The sequence below is a fragment of the Bos indicus genome, chromosome 17 (assembly GCF_029378745.1).
Source record: "Bos indicus isolate NIAB-ARS_2022 breed Sahiwal x Tharparkar chromosome 17, NIAB-ARS_B.indTharparkar_mat_pri_1.0, whole genome shotgun sequence".
NCBI classification, from domain to species: domain Eukaryota; kingdom Metazoa; phylum Chordata; class Mammalia; order Artiodactyla; family Bovidae; genus Bos; species Bos indicus.
Genome location: NC_091776.1, coordinates 34,713,216 through 34,726,534, shown reverse-complemented (window position 1 = coordinate 34,726,534; position 13,319 = coordinate 34,713,216). Strand labels below are relative to the sequence as shown.

The 13,319-nt window shown below is 36.5% G+C and overlaps 1 protein-coding gene across 8 annotated transcripts in view; it reads left to right on the top strand.

Annotated features, from left to right (window-relative positions):
* AFG2A (AFG2 AAA ATPase homolog A) overlaps positions 1-13,319 on the top strand; it is a 332,309-nt gene that overhangs the window by 103,714 nt on the left and 215,276 nt on the right. The gene's annotated exons all lie outside the window — the stretch shown is intronic.

Here is a 13,319-nt window from a genome sequence, read left to right as displayed (position 1 = left end):
GTTTCATCTGATTTGAGAAGTTTTTTTTTAATATTTTCATTCATATTAGGATAAAATTCTAGATATTCACTAACTAGTTAGATTCAAGTTATTTTCAGCAGTTTTCTAGAAGTCCTGACCTAGCAATTGCTCTCAGAGTAAATAGAATCAAAATGATAATGAGTTTTATTTGTCTTAAGAAGTTACTTAGATTATACCATTAAATTAAGCTATATAGGTGCAAAATTAATACTATCTAGCTGATGTGAAGAGCTGACTCATTTGAAAAGACCCTGATGCTGGGAAAGATTGAGGGCAGGAGGAGAAGGGGACAACATGGCATCACCAACTCAATGGATGTAAGTTTGGGTGAACTCCAGGAGCTGGTGATGGACAGGGAGGCCTGGTGTGCTGCGGTTCATGGGGTCACAGTTGGAAATGACTGAGCGACTGAACTGAACTGAACTGATTGCTACCACTATTTTTCCCCCAAGTCATGTTTTAACAAATGAGTTCACTTAAGTTTTAAGAGCCTAATTTATACTTAATGTATAATTTTTTAACAAGGATCTAAATTGAGAGTAAAAATTTACTCCCAGGGCATCAACCAGTTTCTCAGCTTTTGTTAATGTTACTGCCTCATGTACATGACCTTATAAACTTTTTCCTCCTTGTGCACATATATACTGACTTTCAGTTTTAAATATGGGATTTTTAAAAAAATCATCTTTTTAAAATATGAAGGTAGGTTTTATATGGGAAGAAAGCCTTGCTTTCATTCAATTTGATATTTTGCTGTGTTATGAAGTCCCTTGGTTGAATGCAGATGAGAAAGCTTTGAACCTTAATAAATTAAATTGTTCTCTTCCTGATTAAGTGTTTTATAAGAAGCTGGTTGAGTTATGAACATCTGTAGGATCTGGGTTTGTACCCAGGCATCTCTCATGTCTGTTATGGCAGAACCAATACAATATTGTAAAGTTTAAAAAAAAAAAAAAAAGATAGGACTATATCTTAACAAGAATTATAGAAAGTGCTAAAAGAAACCTTAAAGATGACCTAATCCCACCTTTTGGTTTTAATGAATCTAGAAGAATCATCTTTTTCCTGGTAAATACATATTGTATTTTATGATCTTTGTCTCCTAGTTACTATGGCTAATGAGCTTGAAATTTTCTTAGATTTCTTTCCCAGTAGTGTCTAATCTGATGGCCCTCTTTGGTATTTTAGTGTTGTATGTCATTGATGTTAGACACATTTCTTTTTTTTTTTTTTAATTTTATTTTTAAACTTTACATAATTGTATTAGTTTTGCCAAATATCAAAATGAATCCACCACAGGTATACATGTGTTCCTTATCCTGAACCCTCCTCCCTCCTCCCTCCCCATACCATCCATTTCTTGAAGTAGCATTTGGGGCTTACTGTAAACTTCTTGGGTTCTTCTAAATCAAGCTATATGATTGAGCTTGATTAGTGCATGTATTAAGTTTGTCTTACTGTGTAACAAGTTACCTCAAATTTAACAGCTTCACACAATATTTATTACTGTTTCTCTAGGTAAGTCAAAATCTGGGCATGGCATGATGGGATTGTCTGCTCAGGAACTCAGCAAGTTGTTGGCCAACTATGTTCTTGTCCTTAGTTGATATTCCTCAGCTAATTGTGGCTGAATTCAATTCTTGTGATTGTAGACCTAAGAACTAAATTTCCTTTCTAGCTGTCACCTGGGAACCACTCTCAGCCCCTTGAAACTTGCATGGCCCCTTCCATTGTCCCAAGATAGCAATGGAGAATCTCCATCATATTTTATCCATCTTATGCTTTAAATTTCTGTTGCCAGAAAAAGCCTAGTTAGTGTCTTTTTAAGTTGTACATGATCAAGTTAGGTCCATCAAGGAAAATCTCTTCACCTTCTAGTCAGCTGGTTCAGGACCGTTTTACATTTGCAAAGCCCTTCACAATAGCATCTTGACTGAGCTAGAATTCTTCCTGCCACAGTACTCTTCAGCTTCTTCTCTAGCCCCTATGTGAGTTCTCTTCTGGGCACTAAGAATAACTTCTAACTTTCACAGAGACCAACTTATCTTTGCCATTCATTTGATTGGGTACAAACCTGCTCCTTTGAAATATTCTTTTCTGTGGAGTCTGTCTTCTTCAGATGGAGTATTTCTGTGCCTTGCCTTGTCCAGATATATCTTTCTTCAATTATACATATAATCTCTCTTAAAGTAGAAATGGATAAATGAATTTAAACTCCTTTATTTAAAGGATACATTTTTTCATGTTCTTTATAAGTGTAACAGTAAGCCTGTTGTTTAATACAGTGAAATTGTTGACATCATCTCTTTTGCTAACTTTTTGCTCTATAAGACCTACATTGAACCTCAACCTCTTGTGTTTTGCATTAAGGTGAAATTTATCCTAGTTTTTACCTCCACCTGGTAGAAAAGACCTAAAGAAGTTTTTAAGATAAACCTAGAGATTATAAGTTATCTTGTGTCACTGTAAGGTTTTGGACCTTTATTCTCCTTCATCTTAGAATACGTTAAATACCAATACCCAGAGGTAATGGTAGATGACTTCCATTCTTTTAGGGATACTTTTGTCTGTGGATATCTGTGCTCTCTTGGAGAAAATGCTTAACCACTTTGGGCAGAACTTGTCTCCAAAGGTGGGAGATTGAAGGGAGGGAAGTGGTTCTTTTATACATTTCTTTTTGCATTGTTTTTAATGTGTTTATTGCTTGCTAATAATATTTGCCTTTGGACACAGATGCTCACAGATGCCACTTATTGCAACTCATAAGTGGCAATCTTCAGTATCACAGACTTAGAGAAATTAAAGTTTGGGAAATAACTTGCCAAAATTCTTGTCATGTTTTTGATCTTTTATAAAACATTAACTTAACATCTTGGTTCTAAAATCACCTAATTATTGAAAATGTGTGTTTTAAGTACCAGTATTATTACACACTGGTAATGCCTTTTGACTAACCTTTGCTTCTAGATGCATCAGAGAAGTGCAAACATATACAAACACATATATGTATATATGTGTACTTATACATATGCTTGTTTGTATGTATGCATGCATCATATACACACACATATGTATATACTTTGATTAATTTTTTAAATTTAGAAATACAACTTTTTTACCAAACTAATCTTAAATGAACACATTTAAATTAAGATATTAAGAGTGTTTGTAATTCTATGCTGAAACTTAATTTTCTAGGTCATAGGGATCTAAAGGCCTTTACTACTCAAATTTTTCAAAATCTGTAGTATCTAATTTGTAATAGATGAAATTATATAATTATGACTGGCAGCAAGGCAAAATTGGTAAATGGAAAAAATATTTTGTGATAAAACAATGGCTTCAAGATCATCAAATGATACATGCTGTGCTTTCAAGTACAACTCTGAATTTAGTACATTGAACCATGGTTTAAATGTTCTGCATATGTTCTGTAGTTGTGCAAAAGACAATACTTTAAATAATCAATGATTTTTATAAAAATATTTTAAACATTTTCTATTTCAGCTGGAACTCCATATTCATATTTAGTATGAATTTTTTATTAACTGTACTTCTCTTATTACTCAGATGATATAAGCTATATCAAAGGTGTATTTTCTAGATTTTTTATGGACTATTATATTATTTGTGTATTGTTTAATAGTACTATTGGGGAAAAAAAGGTTTTAGCACATGTGTGATTAGAACATGGTGTTCAAAATGTGCCCTGAATGTGTTGTTAGAAACAAAACAGTCTTAAGAGATGATTTAACAAAGAACAACTTCCTGTTATGAAATGAATAGACGTAGTTTTCACCACCTGTCTTGTCTGGGAAAAACAGTAGTAGGAAGAGAATAGGCGACAGGAGAATTTAAAGTAAATTTCCTGTGCTGATGTTGAAAGGTAGAGATTTTTTTTTTTTTGACGTAAATCTGGAAAGAAAAAGGATTGTTCTAATATGAAAGATATGATGCAGTTAATCTAACTTGGGTACATTTAATTAAGGTGTTTGGCCTTGTAAATTAGCTTGCATACTTTACAATCCTGTTGCCTGTTGACTAACAACCTCTGTATCATGATGACCTTAAGTTAGTATATTGGAATGGAAAGAATTCTTGGACTGTCAGAGAAGTGAAATTGATATCATTCTATGTCCCATATATTGTGCATGTTTAGTATCTTTCTTGGACAATATTTCAGTTTCATATAGCCTGGGGAAACTAAAGCTGGAGTATCCTGAGGATTCAGCAAGGGAAGTGAGACACATACCTCAAGAATCACATTAACCTGCTTCCTGCTATGTCATGTTTACATGTTAAGCACATTAGCTGCAGTGTAGCTCTCTAGGCTGAGTGAAGTGATTGCTTGGAGTCTCCAGTGGTATACTGAAGCCACCATAGACCTTTTACCCACTTACCCTCCTCTTTCAGCTTTTAGATGAGTGAAGAGAAGTTGCGTCCTTTAGAGGCCATTTTACATTAAGAATGACAGAATGTGAAGGACAGATGAAGATAAATGAGATTGTGATGTCAGGCCATTGCATTGTCTTTAGATTGATGATGGCCTGGATTTACACAACATCAGGAAACAGAGCAACAAACAATTATTTTTGATGCCCAAATAATGGTTTAAAGCTCAAACTCTGGGAGTTTATATTGTTCTTTGTTAGACTGTAGCTTACATAGCACCTTTAGAAGAGTATAGTGTTCAATCCATGGTATTTCAAGTATTTGTGTTGGATATTAAGGAAGAAATGATCATGTTTTCTTACCCTAGTGTTAAATAAGGTTCAGAATGGTTTGATTTTATGAATATTTTAAAATGTAGTCCCTTTGGCTACTTTTAGTACTGATGCTTAGTGTGGCTACTTTTAGTACTGATGCTTGGTATATAACAGGCTTTCAATAATGATTACTACTATAATTATTATATCTAGCCTGAAACCTAGTTTTCTTATAATAGTAAATTTGTAGAATTTAAAAAATTATGCTCTAAGCCATCTATGGAAGAGATTGCTCAATTGAGGACATTTTTGTAAGTTATGTAGAGGTCATGAGTGATTCAGTATTCAAAATTATTTTCTAACTTAGTATTTTAACTCATGGAAGTTATAAACTGGAATTAATTTTCCTCCCAGTTTTTCTGAAAGGCAGGTTGATTGGTTAAATATAGCATAATATTTTTATTTCTTAAATACTATAAATTAAAAGTTGACTTTATTGATATCTTTGTAACATGGAAAAATTAGCATGTTTAGAAATGTTAGCAGATGAGAAGCTAAATAGATGAGAAGCTAAATACATGTAGCTTCCAATTTTCAAATGAATTGTATTCCAGAAATACCTTCAGACAGGTTAAAAATACGTTTGTGAACAGTTTTCCTCTCCACCCTTCCTAGTTATAAATTAAAAGTCCTATTCATCTGTTACTGCTATTCTCAGATAAGTCAGAACCAAAAAACAAGCTGCTTGATCTAAGAAACATTAAAAGTTTAAATGAATCATAATTCTTTTTTTTCCTGTAAGTATTTACAGGATGCTTTTTGATCTTTGGGCTTCCCTAGCAGCTCAGACGGTAAAGCGTCTATCTGCAATGCAGGTGACCTGGGTTCAATCCCTGGGTTGGGAAGATCCCCTGGAGAAGGAAATGGCAGCCCACTCCAGTCTTCTTGCCTGGAAAATCCCGTGGACTGCAGAGCATTGTAGGCTACCATCCATGGGGTCGCAGAGAGTCGGACACGACTGAGTGACTTCCCTTTTCACTTTTTGATCTTTCAGTTCAGTTCAGTTCAGTCGCTCAGTCATGTCCGACTCTTTGCGACCCCATGAATCACAACATGCCAGGCCTCCCTGTCCATCACCAACTCCGGGAGTTCACTCAGACTCACATCCATTGAGTCAGCAACGCCATCCAGCCATCTCATCCTCTGTCATCCCCTTCTCCTCCTGCCCCCAATCCCTCCCAACATCACAGTCTTTTCCAATAAGTCAACTCTTTGCATGAGGTGGCCAAAGTACTGGAGTTTCAGCTTCAGCATCATTCCTTCCAAAGAAATCCCAGGGCTGATCTCCTTCAGAATGGACTGGTTGGATCTCCATGCAGTCCAAGGGACTCTCAAGAGTCTTCTCCAACATCACAGTTCAAAAGTATCAATTCTTCAGCGCTCAGCCTTCTTCACAGTCCAACTCTCACATGATATTTATCAAAATGATATGGAGAGTCTTAGAGTGTTAGAAGGTGAGCCACAGTGTGGTCAGATGTAGGAGGCTTCTTGCAGGGTCATTGGTCAGATGTGGGGGGCTTCTTGCAAGGCTATTTTGTAATTTCAGCTTTACCATCATTTTGTAAGACAGAAGTAGTTTTGTTATTGTTGCTGTTTGTGTGTGGGTTTTTTTGTTTGTTTTTTTAAAGCGTTAAGTGTTTTCAGTGTATTTATTATGGCAGCAGTTAACAAGGGTTTCAGCTTTAGGACCAGGGGTACGGAATTTTGTCAGAGGTTGTATGCATATGTGAGTCATGTCTCATTTAGAGATTAAGGTAAAGACTGTCCTTCCCAGGGGAAGTCAGCAAACTATGGCCTGTGTGCCAGATCTGTTATCACTTGTTATTCTGCATCTCATGATCTAAGAATGGTTTTTACTTATTTAAATGGTTGACAAAAAAGGTAATTTTTGTGATGTGAAAATGATACTAAATTCAAATTTCAGGCCTCATAATAAAGCTTTACTGGTACAAGGTTACACTATTTTTTTTTCAGATTTTAAAGCTTTTTATATTGTATTGGAATATAACCAATTAACAGTGTGATAGTTTCAGCTACACAGCAGAGGACTTAGCTATACATGGATACACATACATGTATCCATTCTCCCCCAAACTCCCTTCCCATCCAGGCTGCCACATAGCATTGAGCAGTGTTCTCATGCTATACAGTAGGACCTTGTCGGTTACCCATTTTAAATATAGCAGCTAAGTTAGACTAATTTTTGATGTATTGTCTGTGATTTCATTTGCACTATTTAGTAGTTATGGTAGAGACCCTATGACTTATAAAGCTTAAATTATCACTTGGAACTTTGCAGAAAAAGTTCACCGACCATTGGTGTATCCTTGTAAGCTTTTATCAGTTTACTAAAGTCTCTAATGTCCGTTGTTCACACAAGAACCACAACGTTTTTTTTCTAAAGGTTGTTTAAATATATTATTTCATTAATATATATGACCCATAAATATGGGTCAATATCATGCTGAAGTTAAAATAAACCAATAATAGTAGGGAGACTATATTAACTTTTTGTTCTTTAAATTACCTTCAATATCTTCTTGAGCATTTTTTAAATATTTCATCTTTAAAATACGTTTTCTTGGGCTAAATAATTATTTTTCCAACTGAATGACTTACCAAAATCCATAAATATAGAAGCAAAATTTTTATTATATGAAAAAATAGTATTCATGACATCTCAGTCTTAAAGTTGTATTGTTTTTTTTTTTGCTTTCTATAATTGTGAGTTGAAAGCCCTTTGTAGTGTTTTCATTGTTGAGATTTTCAGACTAGATGTTTAAATTTTGAGGAGTTAAGACTCTGTAATCACAGATAGCTGCTTTGTACCTGATTTTGTTTTTTCATTTGTTTATGTGTGCCCCAGTGTGCCTGAGGGCTTCCCTGATAGCTCAGTGGGTAAAGAATACACCTGCAATGCAGGAGACCCCAGGTCAATTCCTGGGTCAGGAGATCTACTGGAGAAGGGATAGGCTACCCACTCCAGTATTCTTGGACTTCCCTGGTAGCTCAGCTGGTGAAGAATCCACCTGCAACGTGGGAGACCTGGGTTCGATCCCTGGCTTGGGAAGATGCCCTGGCGAAATGAAAGGCTACCCACTCCAGTATCCTGACCTGGAGATTCCATGAACTGTATAGTTCATGGAGACACGACTGAGTGACCTTTAATTTCACTTTTTAGTAAATAACATTAGATTATTTCACCATACAAATAGGAGTATGTTTAATCTTCTGTTAGAGTAATAATAAAGTACATATTGTCCTTGATACACACATTCTAAAAAAATTATTTTTTTTAAGATTAGAGAGCAACTTGGACAATTTAATAGTCTAGTTATGCTTCTGATACATTGACCCTGTTATAAAATTTCTACCCCTCATTTCTCCATTCTTTGTTTATTACTCACCTATACTGATGAGGAGTATGTTAACTCGTGAAATAGACCACTTCATCTTTGACTCAGACTACTAGGAAACTCTTTTTCTACTGAAGAAACAGCTGTTTTTCTGCCTAAAGCATCTACATACCAGCCTGATTCTACTCCAAAATGCTATAAAGAACAGTTTTTATTACCTCTTCTATGTAGTTCTTTATTTTTGAAAACTGTATTCTGGGTCTTATTTTTACATTCCACTTCACAAACCAGTCTTTATGTCCTCCAGGCTTGGCATTTTGTTTTATTTCATATGATACCTTTATTGCATCTTCAGAAATCTTACCCTTTTGTTATAGATACCACAATTTCAGAGAGAGAAAATAAAAAGCATTCAAATTGGAAAGCAAGATGTTAAAACTGTCACCGTTTTACAGATGACATGATATTGTATGTAGAAAACCCCAAAGACTCCATCAACTAAAGTATTAGAATTAATGAATTTAGTAAATTATCAAGATGCAATATTAATATACAAGTATCTGTTGCATTTCTATATATTAACAAAAAACTATCAGAGAAACTAAGAAGGCTCTTCATTTACAATTGCATCAAAAATAAAATACTTAGAAATTAATTTAAACATAGAAGTGAAGACCTGTACTCCAAAAGTTATAAGATGTTAATGAAGGAAATTAAATATGACTCAAATGGAAAGATATACTGTGCTTATGGATTAAAAGCATTAATATTTTTAAATGTCCCTACTATCCACATCAGTCTCAGAGTCAATCCCTATCAAAATTCCAGGGGAATTTTTCACAGAGCTAGAACAAATAATCCTGAAAATTTGTATGAACTCATAAAGGATAGCCAAAGCAGCCTCGTGAGAGAAGAACCAAGTAGCAATCATCATGCTCCCTGATTTCTAACTATACTACAAAGTGTAGTAAGCAAAATAGTATGATACTGGCACAGAAATAGACATATAGATCAACAGAGCAAAATAGAGAACCTAGATATAAATCTGTGCTTGTATAGTCACTTAATTATGTCAGTGGTGTCAAGAAGGTACAGTGGGGAAAAGACAGTCTCTTCAATAAATGATGTTGGGAAAGTTGGACAGCAGCATGTGAAAGAATCAAACTGGATCACTTTCTTATACTACGTGCAAATAAACTCAAAATAGATTAAAATATAAGACCTAAAATTACAAAAGTCCTAGAAGAAAGCATAGTAAGTTCTTTAAGATTGGTCATAGCAATATTTTTTGAATCTGCCTTCTGAGGCAAAGGCAACAAAAGCAAAATAAACAAATGGGACTACATCAAAATAAAAGCTTTTGCACAGTGAAAAAAAACTATCAATAAAATGAAAAGGCTTCCACCTGCTGAATGGGAGAAGATATTAGCAATGATATATCCAATAAGGGAGTAATATTCAAAATGTTCAAAGAACTGATACAAGTCAACATCAGTAAACAACTCGGTTAAAAACTAGGCAAAGAATACACATTTTTCCAAAGTGGACACAGATGACCAACAGATACATGAAATGATGCTCAACATCATAGTCATCAGGGAATTGCAAATTAAAGCCACAATGATATATTGCCTTATACCTGTCAGAATGCTATTATAAAGAAGATAACAAATATTCAGTTCAGATCAGTCACTCAGTCGTGTCCGACTCGTTGCGACCCCATGAATCGCAGCATGCCAGGCCTCCCTGTCCATCACCAACTCCCTGAGTTCACTCAGACTCACGTCCATCGAGTCAGTGATGCCATCCAGCCATCTCATCCTCTGTCGTCCCCTTCTCCTCTTGCCCCTAATCCCTCCCAGCATCAGAGTCTTTTCCAATGAGTCAACTCTTCGCATCAGGTGGCCAAAATACTGGAGTTTCAGCTTTAGCATCATTCCTTCCAACGAACACCCAGGGCTGATCTCCTTCAGAATGGACTGGTTGGATCTCCTTGCAGTCCAAGGGACTCTCAAGAGTCTTCAACACCACAGTTCAAAAGCATCAATTCTTCACCGCTCAGCTTTCTTCACAGTCCAACTCTCACATCCATACATGACCACAGGAAAAACCATAGCCTTGACTACACGGACCTTTGTTGGCAAAGTAATGTCTCTGCTTTTGAATATGCTATCTAGGTTGGTCATAACTTTCCTTCAAAGGAGTAAGCGTCTTTTAATTTCATGGCTGCAGTCACCATCTGCAGTGATTTTGGAGCCAAAAAAAAATAGTCTGACACTGTTTCCACTGTTTCCCCATCTATTTCCCATGAAGTGATGGGACCAGATGCCATGATCTTCGTTTTCTGAATGTTGAGCTTTAAGCCAACTTTTTCACTCTCCTCTTTCACTTTCATCAAGAGGCTTTTTAGTTCCTCCTCACTTTCTGCCATAAGGGTGATGTCATCTGCATATCTGAGGTTACTAATATTTCTCCCAGAAACCTTGATTCCAGCTTGTGCTTCTTCCAGCCCAGTGTTTCTCATGACGTACTCTGCATAGAAATTAAATAAGCAGGGTGACAATATACAGCCTTGACGTACTCCTTTTCCTATTTGAAACCAGTCTGTTGTTCCATGTCCAGTTCTAACTGTTGCTTCCTGACCTGCATACAAATTTCTCAAGAGGCAGATCAGGTGGTCTGGTATTCCCATCTCTTTCAGAATTTTCCACAGTTTATCGTGATCCACACAGTCAAAGGCTTTGGCATAGTCAATAAAGCAGAAGTAGATGTTTTTCTGGAACTCTCTTGCTTTTTCAATGATCCAGCGTATGTTGGCAATTTGATCTCTGGTTCCTCTGCCTTTTCTAAAACCAGCTTGAACACCTGGAAGTTCACGGTTCACGTATTGCTGAAGCCTGGGTTGGAGAATTTTGAGCATTACTTTACTAGCATGTGAGATGAGTGCAATTGTGCGGTAGTTTGAGCATTCTTTGGCATTGCCTTTCTTTAGGATTGGAATAGATTAAATAGAAATTGCCATATTATTCAGAAATTCCACTTCTCAGTATTTATTTGAGAAACAGTAACACTGCAAGAAGAGAGACGCATCCCAGTGCTTACTGCAGCATTATTTACAACAGCCAAGGTAAGGAAGCAACGTAAGTGCTCAATGATAAGTGAGTGGGTAAAGAAGACATGAGCTGTAGATAATGTATACACATATACATAGGGGCTTCCTTGCTTGTCTCAGTGCTAAAGAATCCACCTGCCAGTGTAGGTGATGGGGGTTTGATCCCTCGGTCAGGAAGATAACCTGGAGTAGGAAATGGCAACTCACCCAGTATTTTTGCCTGGAAAATTCTGTGGACAAAGGAGCCTGGTAGACCACAGTTCTTGAAGTCACAAGAGTCAGTCACGACTGAGCGACTGAGCACGCATGCATGCATATATATATATACACATATACATGTATGGCAACCAACTCCAGTACTCTTGCCTGGAAAATCCCATTGACAGAGAAGCCTGGTAGGCTACAGTCCATGGGGTCACAAAGAGTCGGACATGACTGAGCGACTTCACTTCATATATATATACACACACGCACACACACACACACACACACACACATACACGGAATATTACTAAGCCATAAAAAATTATAATCTTGGCATTTGGGACAACTTGGATGAACCTTGAGTGTGCTATGGTAAAGAAGAAAGTTGGAAAGATAAATACTGTATTTCACTTACATGTGAAACCTGAAAAGTGTAACAAATGAACAGACTTAACAAAACAAATAGAGTCATAGATAGAAAGAATAAACTAGTGGTTACTAGAGTAGAGGTGAGTGAGAGGATAGGTAAAATAAGTGAAAAGGATTAAGGGTTATAAACTTCCAGGTATAAGATAAGTAATAAAGATATAATTGTACAGCATAGGAAATATAGTCAATAACATTGTCATAACTTTGTGTAGTGACATTAAGTAGATTTACTATGATGATCCTTACATAATGTATAAAAATGCCAAGTCACTCTTGTATGCTGCTGCTGCTAAGTCGCTTCAGTCGTGTCCAACTCTGTGCCACCCCAGAGACGGCAGCCCACCAGACTCCCCCATTCCTGGGATTCTCCAGGCAAGAACACTGGAGTGGGTTGCCATTTCCTTCTCCAATGCAGGAAAGTGAAAACTGAAAGTGAAGTCGTTCAGTCGTGTCCGACTCTTTGCGACCCCATGGACTATAGCCCATCAGGCTCCTCCGCCCATGGGATTTTCCAGGCAAGAGTACTAGAGTAGGTTGCCATTGCTAATATAATATTGGAAGTCAGTTATACTTCAATAAAAATGGAATGAATAACTGATACACACAACATGAGTGAAATTCAAGGATATTTCTCTAAGTAAAAGAAAGTAGAAAAGATTATATATTGTATTATTCCATTTGTATGAACTTTCTAGAGAAGTCAAACCTGTAAAAATAAAAAGCAGGTTATTGTCCGATGCTAACCCTTGGAGGAGCAAACCACTCAATCCTAAAGTCAGCCCTGAATATTCATTGGAAGGACTAGTGCTGAAGCTGAAGCTCCAGTACTTTGGCCACCTGATGCAAAGAGCTGACGCATTGGAAAAGACCGTGGTGCTGGGAAAGATTGAGGGCAACAGAAGGGGGTGACAGGATGAGCTGGTTGGATGGCATCACTGACTCGATGGACATGAGTTTGAGCAAACTCTAGGAGATAGTGAAGGACAGGGAAGGCTGGTGTACTACAGTCCGTGGGGTCAAAAAAAGTTGAACATGACTTAGCAACTGAACAACAACAGGTGTGGGAGAAGAGATTGACGGCAAAGCTGCTAAGGGAAATTTTCCAGATGCTGAAAATACTATAAAACTAGATTTTGTTGATGGTTGTACTACAAATATTGAATGTACACATAAATGAGTATATTTTATGGTATGTAAATTATATCTCGAAATGAGCCTATTTAGGGGGAAAAAAAAAAGAAAAGTGACTGATACAAAGAGATCTTGGTTTGTAACTCAAGCTCTGTTGCTATCAAACAGTGTATTCTTTGAAATTATTTAGCCTCTCTGGACCTCATTTCTGTACCTGTCAAAGATGTACCACATAATCTGTAATATGTCTTTAAGGTTCTCAGTTCTTTTATTTTGTGACACAGAGATAGATAGTAATAG